Source organism: Dendrobates tinctorius, unplaced genomic scaffold (assembly GCF_039654945.1).
Source record: "Dendrobates tinctorius isolate UK_male_01 unplaced genomic scaffold, ASM3965494v1 ptg000030l, whole genome shotgun sequence".
Classification (NCBI taxonomy): Eukaryota; Metazoa; Chordata; class Amphibia; order Anura; family Dendrobatidae; genus Dendrobates; species Dendrobates tinctorius.
In genome coordinates this window covers 46,580,667-46,593,651 of record NW_027361698.1, presented here as the reverse complement: position 1 = coordinate 46,593,651, position 12,985 = coordinate 46,580,667, and the positions used below count along the sequence as shown (strand labels likewise).

Below are 12,985 nucleotides of genomic sequence, written 5' to 3'. Positions count from 1 at the left end.
TGAGAAGGCTTTTTACACGATTTTGGAGTTTATCTGTGGGAACTTTTGCCAATTCATCCAGAATAGCATCTGTGAAGTCAAACACTGATGTAAGATCAGAGAATTTGACATGTATTTTTCAATCTAGTTCATAGCAAAAGTGTTCATGGAGTTGAGGTTTGGGCTCTGTACAGCCGGTCAAGTTCTTCCACACCAAACACATTCAACCATGCATCTTGCTTTGTGCACTATGGAACAGTCCTGCGGAACAGAAATGGGCCTTCATCAAAGCATACTATTGTCCAAAATATCTTGGTATTCTGAAGCATTGAAGAGGTTTTACCATGATAATAAATCCATTCTGTGTAAAAGATTTAGAAGATCAATAAACTTTTCAAATACAACTAATTTTCATAATTGAGTCACTTTTCTATTGCGGGTTTCTACATCTTGATCGCTTGTCGTCTTATTTACTGCTAATGATACATTTGTCCAGTATCGGGCCCCTGCTTCAATGGTCGAACATGTGTTGATGTTTTCTGTAGTTAATGGGTTGTGTGCGCGGCGATGCGGAGCACGTATAACCCATATTGAGTAGCACTCATAATACTGCGCAGAAGGTGAATTGGAGCATTCATATGAAGGAGACAGACAGCGTTGTTCACTGTCGGCGACGGCCAGCTTGTACTGCATACCCCGACAGCTTTATAGAACAAAGCCTGGGACATGGACAGTACAAATAAGCAGTCACAGCCACAGAAGAAAGTGCTCACTCTGCTTTCTCGGCCATAATGCAGACAGATCGCTGTGTAGAGATACATTGTCTGTCTCCCTCTTATGAACTTTCCAATTTTCCCTTTGCGCAGTGTTATGTACCCTCCCCAGTTTTCCTGCACATAACCCATTACACAACCCACAACTCCTACAGAAAATCTTCTACACATGGCCGACCAGAGCAGGAGAAGACTGATGAGTCTTGGGCAAACTACATCAATGTATATCGTTAGCAGCAAATAAGACAAGGAATCAGTCTGTATAAGTAAGCCTGCAATAGAAAACTACTGCATTTTCTAAAATTAATTTGCAGCCGTGGCACTAACCTGCAGGTTTATACTGTTCTAAACTTATTCAGTTTGCTGTAGGGAGAAAATTAGGTGTTCTACCTGCAGCTGCTCGTATCCAGTCAAGTGGGCAGGGCCTGAGGCTGTGAACAGTCAGTGACAGTGACATCCTGCTCAGCAGGGGATATGATTACCGTGCTTGCCTGCCGAGCTCTGACTGCTTACAATCCCTGGCACTGCCCATTTGACTGGGAGTGAAGGCCTGCAGGGAGACTATAACTTAATTTTCTCCATGTAGCAAAACATCCCCATAGCATTATGCCGCCTCCAACAAACTTTAAAGTTGGCACAATGCAGTCGGACAGGTAATGCTCTCCTGGCATTTAGAAAAAACATGACTTGTCCATGAGACAGATAGAGAAGTATGGTTGATCACAGAACACACTTCCATGCTGAACACAGTCCTGCACGCTTCGCTCCGCTCGATGACCCGGAGCATGTGTATTATAGGACTTTGTTTTGCCCTCAGCAGGGCAGAGTGAAATGCGCCTTTGCAGGTATATTCTTCAACTGCACTAGCTCAAGATTTGCATCACTGGATGGATGACATAAAAGAATTCACATACGTCCATCAAAGCAGGTAATCCCACAACTACAGGTGACAAGGAGGCGCTTAGGCTACTTTCACACTTGCTTTGTTTTGCAGCGTGTTTTCCCGCAAAAAAACGCATGGAAAAACCGCATACAAATGCTGCGTTTTTTTCAAGCATTTTTATGAGCATGCATGAAAAAAACGCAACGTTTTATGCGTTTGTATGCGTTTTTAGTGCGTTTTTACCGCGTTTGCGTTTTTTCAACATTAGTTGGCCCCTCACACTAACCCAAACCATGACTTTACTAACCCTAACCCTTAACCAAACCATACCCTGACCCTAACCCTTAACCAAACCATACTAACCCTAACCCTTAACCAAACCCTACTAACCCAAACCCTAACTAACCCTAACCCTTAACCAAACCATACTAACCCTAACCCTAAACCCCCTTAACTAACCCTAACTCTAACCCAAACCCCTAAATTCCATTGTCTAACTAATGGTCAACAAAAAAACGCATGCGCAAAAAAACGCATGCCAATGCGCACATATGCGCACCCATAGACTTATAATGGGTGTCTTGCTGTAAAAAAAACGCATTGCGCGTGCATGCGGTTTTTTTTAGGCAAGTCGGACGCCCAAAAAATGCAACAGGATGCATTTTGTGCGCCCGAGCGCACACCATAAAAAAACGCATGCGCGTAAAAACGCATACAAACGCATGTGTATGCGCACATAAGCGCATCCCATGCAAAATATAGGGGGAAAAAACGCATGCGTTTTTTAGCGCTAAAATACAGCGCAAAAAAACGCAAGTGTGAAACCAGCCTTAGCACTGACCAGCAACACCCATCGTACTGGATAACGATGATTTTCATGGGGAGCTGGGGTCTTATACACTCGTTGCTGGATTTTCTGGTAAGAAAGCTTAAATGTGATGCATTTAGTTTATAAATGGAAAACCTTGTGACAGGTTCCCTTTAAAGGGAATATGTCACCAGTTTTTTGGCCTATTAACTAAAAATATCATCTAATAGAGTGTGAGATATACAGTGCCCAACTACTTGTGAAACCCCCTGACTCCCGATGAATCCCCCCTAAAAACCTTTTATATTGCCCCTCACGCAGTATGGTAATAGCCTTGGTCCGGTCCGATGGACATTGGTTCTAGTCTCTCTCTCCACCCCAAATCGGCATGCTGTACGCATTCCGTTCTGTGAATAGCGTTGTCCCCGCGTACAGGTCCCGCACTTGCGCATTCAAATTGCCTCCCGTGCATGCGCATCATGCTTTGACCAACTGCAGGCAAAGCCGAAAAGCATTAGGTGAACTATGTCCCGGAACACAGCGGAATACTTCCGGGACATAGTAAATAAAGTGAGACCAAGGAGGAAACAAGGAATTGGCGTTGTCTTTGCCACTGAGTTAAATCATGGTGAAGATCTTCAAAGTGCTTCAGAAGAGATTTATTTGTACCAAGAAAACCATTTAAAAGTATAAATATTCCTTTTGTCTGGTTACAGGCTTCTGCAGGTGTATAATAAAAATAAATGTAATCTTTCTTATATTCTCCTCCCTCAGAGAGAGGAAGGGAAGTGATAAGGAGGAGTAATTCAGTACGTATTTAACCCATTCTTCGTATGTGTCTCACGTTCACGACACATTCCGCAAGTGACAAGTTTGTGTTTTTAGATTTAGACTTGTTCAATATGAATAAAGCAATCATGAGTAAAACACACTTCAAACAGTTGAGGGAAACGGATATTTAGATTTTGGTAGTGCTCACTTCCCAAAAATGGGGGGGAAACGTTCCATCAAGCCAATTCCATCATATTAGAAGATTGTACTCTGACTGCTGATTACCGTATATATTTATTATCTAAAATTCTAGAATAAAGGTTCATTGAAAAAATATATCCTAAGGAAACTGTTGAATCAGCTTTCCAAAAGACCTTACATTTATAACAATTAGATTGCCTCAAAAACAAAACAAAGATAAAAAGTAAAGAAAAAAATTTTGGAGGTACAATTTTAATGCGACATATAATCGGGGTAATCAATATATCTGGAAGACCTTAAAGAAACATTGGTATTTATTAAGAAAGGATTGCTTCTTTATAATGACATTACCAAAAGAACCACAGATTGCTTTGAAGAATATGATAACCCCAATAAATTGAAGAAAAGGGTAAAGCAAAAGACCATTACTAAAGCTGATTCATCAACTCATACTAGTAGAGAGCCGCAAGATGCAATGTAAAAAAAAATGCTGCTGTTGCAGGATTATCAACCATGAAGCAAAATAAATTAATTCTAACAGAATCGGAGAAAAATGTAATATCTCACAAAAACTAACATGCAATTCCGATTATGTGATTTATATGGTAACTTGTGTCTGTGGTCTGCAGTATGTGGGTCATATTACTCAAACCCTGAGATTGCAAATGAATGGCCACAGACACAGTGCTAAGAATGGGTTTCTAAAACAAAGTATATCCAGTCTATGCATGATAAGTCTTAATCAAATCAATATTTGAAGTGACCACTTTTTTTTGCATCAAAGCTGGATTAAAGCATTGATTCTTTTAGGCATACTTATACAAAGTTTTTGAAGGAATTTGGAAGAGAGGTTGTTCCAAACATCCTATACACAGACATTATTCTATACAATGGTTTGAAAAAGTGTTTGCCTCCTTCTTGATTTCTTTTGCATACAGATAACACAAGTAAGCACAAAATGCTATTTTTAAATGAAGGTCTTTATTATTAAGTGAAAAAGAAATCCAAACCTACAGGGCCCTGTGTGAAAAAGCTATTGTCCCTCCCTCCCCTTAAAACATAAATTAACTTTGGTATATCACATCTTTGGGAAGCTGCCACACCTGTTCTCAATCAAGAAATCACAAATAGGACCTGCCTGACAAAGTGAAGTAGACTAAAAAGTCCTAAAAAGCTAGACATCATGTCGCGATCCAAAGACATTCTGGAACAAATGAGAAACAAAGTAGTTGAGATCTATCTATTTCTAAAGCTGTGGGACTCCAGCGAACCACAGTGGAGCCATTATATACAAATGGTGTATACAAGGAACAGTGGGGAACCTTCCCAGGAGTGGCCGGCTGACCATAATTACCTCGAGTGCAGCGATGACTCACTCAAGATGTCACAAAACACCCCACACTTGCCTCAGGTAAGGTCAGTGTTCATTACTCCACCATGAGAAAGAGACTGGGCAAAGATGGCCTGCATGGCATAGATCCAAGATGAAAATCACTGCTGAGCAATAAGAACATAAAGGCTCAACTCAGTTTTGCCAGAAATCCAAGACTTTTGGGAGAATACTCTGTGGACTGACGAGACAAAAGTTGAACTTTTGGAAGGTATATGTCCCATTACATCTGGTGTAGTAGTAACACAGCATTTCAGAAAAGGAAAATGATACCAATTTTATCAACTACAAATTTATGTTAAGAACATATAACTACCCTTCACGTTGCTAAACAGACTGAAACGAATGGAAGCGGAGGCACAGATGTTGAAGTGCACATTCGTTTATTGCTATTTTTGTGGGACCATGGTCCGGGGGGCTCCGAAGGGGGCGTGACTATGCGAACCCCAGACACCTGTAGTAAGGCCACTCAAACATGATCAGAATGGAATGTCCGAAGGACACAGGTGCTACCTCCAGATAGACCCCGGACATGTGGGAGCTGGCCCAGCGGAACAGTTGCACAGACAGGGATTATAGGTAGCGTAGAACTTGACAGATGGGAAGTGGCTGGACAGGATGGAGCTAGCTCTGGCAGTACTGACGTCGTCGTGGGTAACGGAGTGACAGACGGCTGAGCAGGATGGAACTTGCTCAGACAGAACTGGTATCGTCCCAGGGATGGAGTAGCAAGCCACTGATAGTCAAAGAAGACAAACAGTATTAGCTGGGTACTGGCGGGACACTGGAAAAGCACAACAGATCATAGGCACGTCAGAATATTAAACCGGAAACTCTCAACAGGAAACACTTGTTGCTCCGGCGCCCTCTCTATGTCAGAGGGGCCAGAAATAGCACACACAAGGACACCATTGGTAAAGAGCATATTTTGAAAAATGCGCGCATGACCTCCGCATCCTACCCGGGGATCTGCTGGCCAAACGCCAGGAAGCAGGAGCAGGGGAGAGACTAGAGGCAGAGCAGCAGGGAGCAGGCTGAGAGCGGAGGCCCGACGGGGACGAGTGTACGGGCACGAGTGTTACAGTATCCCCCTCTTTACCCACCCTCTTTTTCAAGCCTGCGTAAAATTTCTCCAGTAGTAGAGGGGGACCTGGATGTTCTCTTTAGGCTCCCTTGACCTCTCCTCAGGACCGAAGCCCTTCCAGTCCACCAAGAAGCAGGTCTTACCGTTTAATCTTTTTGTGGCCAAAATATTCTCTCAAAGACGTCCTCCTCACTGACGGGTTGAGGAGTGGTACCTGGGTTCTTAAAGAAGGAGCTCAAGACTATTGGTTTGAGAAGGAAAACATGGAAAGAGTTAAGGCTGATTTTGTGACGCCACAGTGATCTCGCCAGCGATATCGCTGTGTGTGACATGTATCAGCAACTGGCCCCCTGCCGGGTATCGCTGATCGCGCTTGAACGTCCTGGGCCATTTTTTTGATCGTTGGTCTCCCGCTGGCCAGCACGCATCGCTGTGTGTGGCAGCGAGAGACCAACGATCAGTGATGCTGGGAGCGGGTTTCCAATGTAACCAGCGTGCACGCTGGTTTCCAAGGTAAACAGCGGGTAACTAAGAGCCGCGCGGCTCTTAGATACCCGCTGTTTACATTGGAAACCAGCTTGCTCGCTGGTCCTGATCGCTGGTGGGTCTGTCTATGTGACAGCTCACCAGTGATCAGCTAACTATGTCCCAGCGTTCCCATCCACGTCGGATCGTTGGTGGGATCGCTGGGACATTGATACGTGTAACGGGGCCTTTAGGCACACATAAAGAAGCAGGCAATTTCAATTTATACGAGACTGCGTTAATTCGTTTCATGACTTCAAAGGGCCCAATGAAGCGTTGACCCAATTTGTAGGAGGGCATCTTCAGATGGATGTACTTGGAGGAGAGCCACACCTTATTTCTGGGCCGAAAGATTGGAGCATCCAGGCGTCTTATGTTCGCATGTCTCTTCATATGTAGTGAAGCTTTTTCCAAGGCGGACTTGGTATCACTCCACACTTTAGAGAATTCCTCTGCAAAGGTGTCAGCTGCAGGGATGCCTGAAGGCCGCAAGATGTGAAGAGGGATTCCAGGTTGAAGTCCAAATACAGTCTGGAAGGGAGACCTCTCAGAGAATTCACTTACTTGATTATTGTACAAAAAGTCTGCCTAGGGCATTAAATTAACCCAGTTGTCATGATGCACATTGGCGAAGTGATGCAAGAAACCGGACAAAATTTGATTGGTCCTCTCCACTTGCCCATTGGATTGAGGATGGTAAGCAGAAGAAAAGTCCACTTCCACCTTCATTAGTTTACAGACCGCTCTCCAGACTTCAAGGTGAATTGAACGCCCCTGTCGGACACAATTCGGAGAGGAAACCCATGGATATGGAAGATTTACTGTATGAAGTAGTCAACAAGCTCAGGAGCATACAGAAGACCAGACAGTGGAACGAAGTGAGCCATCTTCGAAAATCAATCTACCACCACCCAGACAGCGGAGCAGCCAGAAGAGATGGGAGGATCCGTAATAAAGTCCATCGCGATGTGCTGCCTGGGAGCAGAAGGAATAGGAAGTGGCCCAGGCTGCAAGCGTTTTGCAGTTTTGTTACGGGCACACAAAGGGCAGTTCTGACCAGCATGACCGCCCAACTTGGAAGTGACCCTACCGAAGGACACGATTCCTGTCCAAAGTGGGCACAAGAGTTTTGGCACAAGTGTTTTTCCTGGAGGAAGCCGAGAAAGATTGGCAGAGGCTACTGGCACTAACATGGACGGCTCAATGATATGTTGAGGTTCTTCCTCTAAGGCAGGGGGCAAGAAAGCTCTGGAGAGTGCATCAGTCTTGACATTCTTATCAGCTGGACGAAAATGAACAGAATTAAATCTAGCAAAAAACAAGGCCCACCTGGCCTGGCGGAGATTCAACCTCTGTGCAGACTGGAGATAAGCAAGGTTTTTATGATCGGTGAATATGACAACCTGATGGACTGCTCCCTCGAGAAGGTGTCGCCATTCCTGCAGGGCCAATTTGATTGCCAACAACTCCCGATCTCCAACAGAATAGTTCCTTTCAGAAGTGGAAAAAACCTTTGAAAAAACCACAAGAGATCATACAACCGGTAGACGATTTTTGAGAGAGAACCGCTACAGGGCCTACGGAGGAAGCATCTACCTCGAGAAAATATTGTTTATCCGAGTTCGGTTGATGGAGAACGGGCGTGGAAGAGAAGTCTTCCTTCAATGAAGTAAAGGGCTCTTCCACCTCTGGGGTCCAATCCTTGGAATTAACGCCTTTCCGAGTTAGAGTTGAGATGGGTGCCACTAGAGTAGAGAAGTGTGGAATAAATTGACTGTAATAGTTGGCAAATCCCAGGAACCATTGTAACGCTTTAAGCTTGGACGGGCGAAGCCAATTGAGGATAGCCGATAACTTCTCCGGATCCATCTTTAGACCTGTGGACGAGACTATGTAACCGAGAAAAGGCAGGGAGGATTGCTTGAAGACACATTTTTCAAACTTGGCGTACAGTCTGTACTCCCTGAGCCTTTGTAAGACCTGGCGGACATGCCTCCAATAAGTGGCTAAGTCTGCGGAGTAAATCAAGATGTCATCTAAGTAAACCACAACACATGAGTAGAGGAGATCTCTAAAAATATCATTTACAAACTCCTAGAAGACTGCAGGTGCATTACTGAGGCCAAATGACATTACCATGTATTCATAGTGTCCGTCTTGAGTGTTGAAGGCCGTTTTCCATTCATCTCCTTGACGTATACGAAGCAAGTTTTAGGCCCCTCTGAGATCTAGCTTGGAGAAGATCTTGGCCCCATAGAGACGATCAAACAGCTCAGAAATAAGTGGTAATGGATATCTATTCTTTACCGTAATCTAGTTTAACCCCCCTGTAATCGATAAAAGGCTGTAAAGATCTGTCTTTTTTTCTTAACGAAGAAGAATCCTGCCCCCGCCAGGGAAGAAGATTTCTGGAAAAATCCTCTAGTCAAGTTTTACTGGATGTAGTCTGACATAGCCTAGGTCTCTGCATGGGAAAGAGGATAGATTTGGCCTCGAGGGGGAGACGTTCCAGGTCGCAGATCAATGGAACAGTCATATGACCTGTGTGCAGGTAATCTCTCTGCTTCCTTTTTCCCGAAGACATCAAAGAAAGCCCAGTAAGAGGATGGTAAACCCGGTAGGGCAGTTGGCTGAACTGGAGGAGGAACAGGAAGGATGCGAGTGATACATTGATCAGAGTAGGAATCACCCCAGCGCAGGACTTCTCCAGTCCTACAATTTAAGACTGGTTCATGCTTTTGAAGCCAAGGTAAACCTAGAGGCAAGGGGTGAGACAAACCAGGCAAAACCTGTCGCTGATTAGTCAAGCTCACTTGATCCACTTGCATAGCTTCAGGAAGAGAGGTTGGGGACAGGGAAGCAGACAGTCTCTGAAGACTAGGAACCAGTCGATAAGGTCTTTTCTCCTGCTTAGATTCCCTGGAACATTCTTGGAACCGAAGAACGATCCGGGTCATTCAGAGTCTCAGTAGTATCTTGACCCGCCAGCTCGTCTTTTATTCTCTCAGACAAATCTTCCCAGAAGGTAGCCACCAAGGCCTCAACATTCCAGGATAACTCAGAAGAAAGGGTCCAGAAACGAACTGCGTACTGGGCCACCGTGAGATTCTCCTGGCATAGACGAAGAAGCGAAGAGGCTGTCGAGGAAGATTGACCTGGCTCATCGAAGGTCCTGCGAAACACCTCTAGGAAAGACTGAAGGTTATTAACCAGAGGATCCCCTCTCTCCCACAACGGATTCAGCCAGGCGATGGCCTCCCCGGCAAGGTGCGACATAATGAAGCCCACCTTGGCCCATTCAGAAGCAAACATGTGCCTCAGGAGTTCAAAGTGCAGTGAGCATTGATTAATGAACCCCCGACACTTAGCGGGATCGCCATCAAAGCGAGAGCCGCCAGGCGAAGTCCAGTACCTGCCGTACAACAGGGAGCCTGGAAGCCGGTGGTCGAGACAAGTTGTGCAGATAGGTCGTATCTTGTCCTGCTGGTTTCTTAGGCGAGTAACCTCTTGACACAACTCTGCAGCTGGAGGTTCTTGGGACCCAGCGGGTTCCATGGCCAGATCAATCTGTTACAATGGAAGCGGAGGCACAGATGTTGAAGTGCACATTCGTTTATTGCTATTTTTGTTGAACCTCGGGACCACGGTCCAGGGGGGCTCCAAAGGGGCGTGACTATGCGAACCCCAGACACCCGTTTTAAGACCCCTCAAACAGGATCAGAATGGAATGCCTGAGGGACACAGGTTCTACCTCCAGTTAGACCCCGGACACGTGGGAGCTGGCCCAGCGGAACAGACGCACAGACAGGGATAACAGGTAACATAGAACTTGAAAGATGGGATGTGGCTGGACAGGATGGAGCTAGCTCTGGCAGTACTGACGTCGTCGTGGGTGACGGAGTGACAGATGGCTGAGCAGGATGAAACTTGCACAGACAGCACTCGTATCGTCCCGGGCATGGAGTAGCAAGCCGCTGATAGTCTGAGACGACAAACAGGATTAGCTGGGTACTGGCGGGACACTGCAAAATCACAACAGATCACAGGCACGTCAGAACACTAAACCGGAAACTAGCAACAGGAAACACTTGTTGCTCCGGCGCCCTCTCTATGGCAAAGGGGCCAGAAATAGCTCACACAAGGACCCTATTGGTTTAAGAGCATATTTTGAAAAATGCACGCTGTCTCTTTAAGAGACCGAGAGCGCGCGACCTCAGCATCCTACCCGGGAATCTGCTGGTCACGCGCCAGAAAGCAGGAGCAGGGGAGAGACCAGAGGCAGAGCAGACTGAGCAGAGGCCCCCGACGGGGATCCCGCGGAGGTACGGGTACTGGTGTTACACAGACATACTTCACCATCCTACTCTCCTCACTATCCAACAACCCACCTTTCACTCCCACCTCAGTCCACACGCACAGGCCCCTATCACAGGCATTTGTGCTGATGATCTGGCCTCCCACTTTACAGAGAAATTAGAATATATCCGTCAGTAAATCCGCTCCCAGCCACCAAGTACTGTGACTCCCATCCCTCCCCACATCTCCTCTGACTCACTCTTCACATTTAACCCCATCACAGAAGAAGTCTCCAGGCTCCTCTCTTCTTGTCCTACTACATGCCCTACTAATCCCATTCCCTCACCTACTCCAGTCTCTCTCTCCAGTCGTTACTACTCACCTACAGTTGTGACCAAAAGTATTAACACCACTGCAATTCTGTTAGATAATACTCAGTTTCTTCCTGAAAATGATTGCAAACACAAATTCTTTGGTATTATTATCGTCATTTAATTTGTCTTAAATGAAAAAACACAAAAAGAATTGTCCTAAAGCCAAATTGGATATAATTCCACACCAAATATAAAAAGGTGAACAAAAGTATTGGCACTGTTCGAAAAATCATGTGATGCTTCCCTAATTTGTGTAATTAACAGCACCTGTAACTTACCTGTGGCACCTAACAGGTGTTGGCAATAACTAAATCACACTTGCAGCCAGTTGACATGGATTAAAGTTGACTCAACCCCTGTCCTGTGTCCTTGGGTGTACCACATTGAGCATGGAGTAAAGAAAGAAGACCAAAGAACTGTCTGAGGACTTGAGAAACCAAATTGTGAGGAAGCATGAGCAATCTCAAGGCTACAAGTCCATCTCCAAAGACCTGAATGTTCCTGTGTCTACCGTGCGCAGTGTCATCAAGAAGTTTAAAGCCCATGGCACTGTGGCTAACCTCCTAGATGTGGACAGAAAAGAAAAATTGACAAGAGATTTCAACGCAAGATTGCGGATGTTGGATAAAGAACCTCGACTAACATCCAAACAAGTTCAACTGCCCTGCAGTCCGAGGGTACAACAGTGTCAACCCGTACTATCCGTCGGCGTCTGAATGAAAAGGGACTGTATGGTAGGAGACCCAGGAAGACCCCACTTCTTACCCCGAGACATAAAAAAGCCAGGCTGGAGTTTGCCAAAACTTTCCTGAAAAAGCCGAAAACGTTTTGGAAAAATGTTCTCTGGTCAGATGAGACAAAAGTAGAGCTTTTTGGGCAAAGGCATCAACATAGAGTTTGCAGGAGAAAAAAAGAGGCATTCAAAGAAAAGAACACGGTCCCTACAGTCAAACATGGTGGAGGTTCCCTGATGTTTTGGGGTTGCTTTGCTGTCTCTGGCACTGGACTGCTTGACCGTGTGCATGGCATTATGAAGTCTGAAGACTACCAACAAATTTTGCAGCATAATGTAGGGCCCAGTGTGAGAAAGCTGGGTCTCCCTCAGAGGTCATGGGTCTTCCAGCAGGACAATGACCCAAAACACACTTCAAAAAGCACTAGAAAATGGTTTGAGAGAAAGCACTGGAGACTTCTAAGGTGGCCAGCAATGAGTCCAGACCTGAATCCCATAGAACACCTGTGGAGAGATCTAAAAATGGCAGTTTGGAGAAGGCACCCTTCAAATATCAGGGACCTGGAGCAGTTTGCCAAAGAAGAATGGTCTAAAATTCCAGCAGAGCATTGTAAGAACCTCATTGATGGTTACCGGAAGCGGTTGGTCGCAGTTATTTTGGCTAAAGGTTGTGCAACCAAGTATTAGGCTGAGGGTGCCAATACTTTTGTCTGGCCCATTTTTGGAGTTTTGTGTGAAATGATCAATGTTTTGCTTTTTGCTTCATTCTCTTTTGTGTTCTTTCATTTAAGACAAATTAAATGAAGATTATAATACCAAAGAATTTGTGTTTGCAATCATTTTCAGGAAGAAACTGAGTATTATCTGACAGAATTGCAGGGGTGTCAATACTTTTGGCCACAACTGTAACTAAAATCTGCTGGTATCTTTCCCTCCTCCTTCAAAGACTCTATCATTACTCTATTATTAAAAAACCCCTCTCTTGACCCATCCTGCACAAATAACTACATTCCAGTCTCCAATCTCCCTTCATCTCTAAACTCTTGGACTTTGTCACTCCCACCGCATTGCAGATTGTAAGCTCTCAAGAGCAGGGTTGTCATTATCTTTGCTTTAATTATTGCATTATCTTTAACTGTTATTTATGACTGTTGTATATGAACTGCTG

General features: G+C 45.0%; 1 protein-coding gene across 9 annotated transcripts in view; it reads left to right on the top strand.

Moving 5' to 3' along the window:
• SCLT1 (sodium channel and clathrin linker 1) overlaps nt 1-12,985 on the top strand; it is a 312,009-nt gene that overhangs the window by 206,080 nt on the left and 92,944 nt on the right. The gene's annotated exons all lie outside the window — the stretch shown is intronic.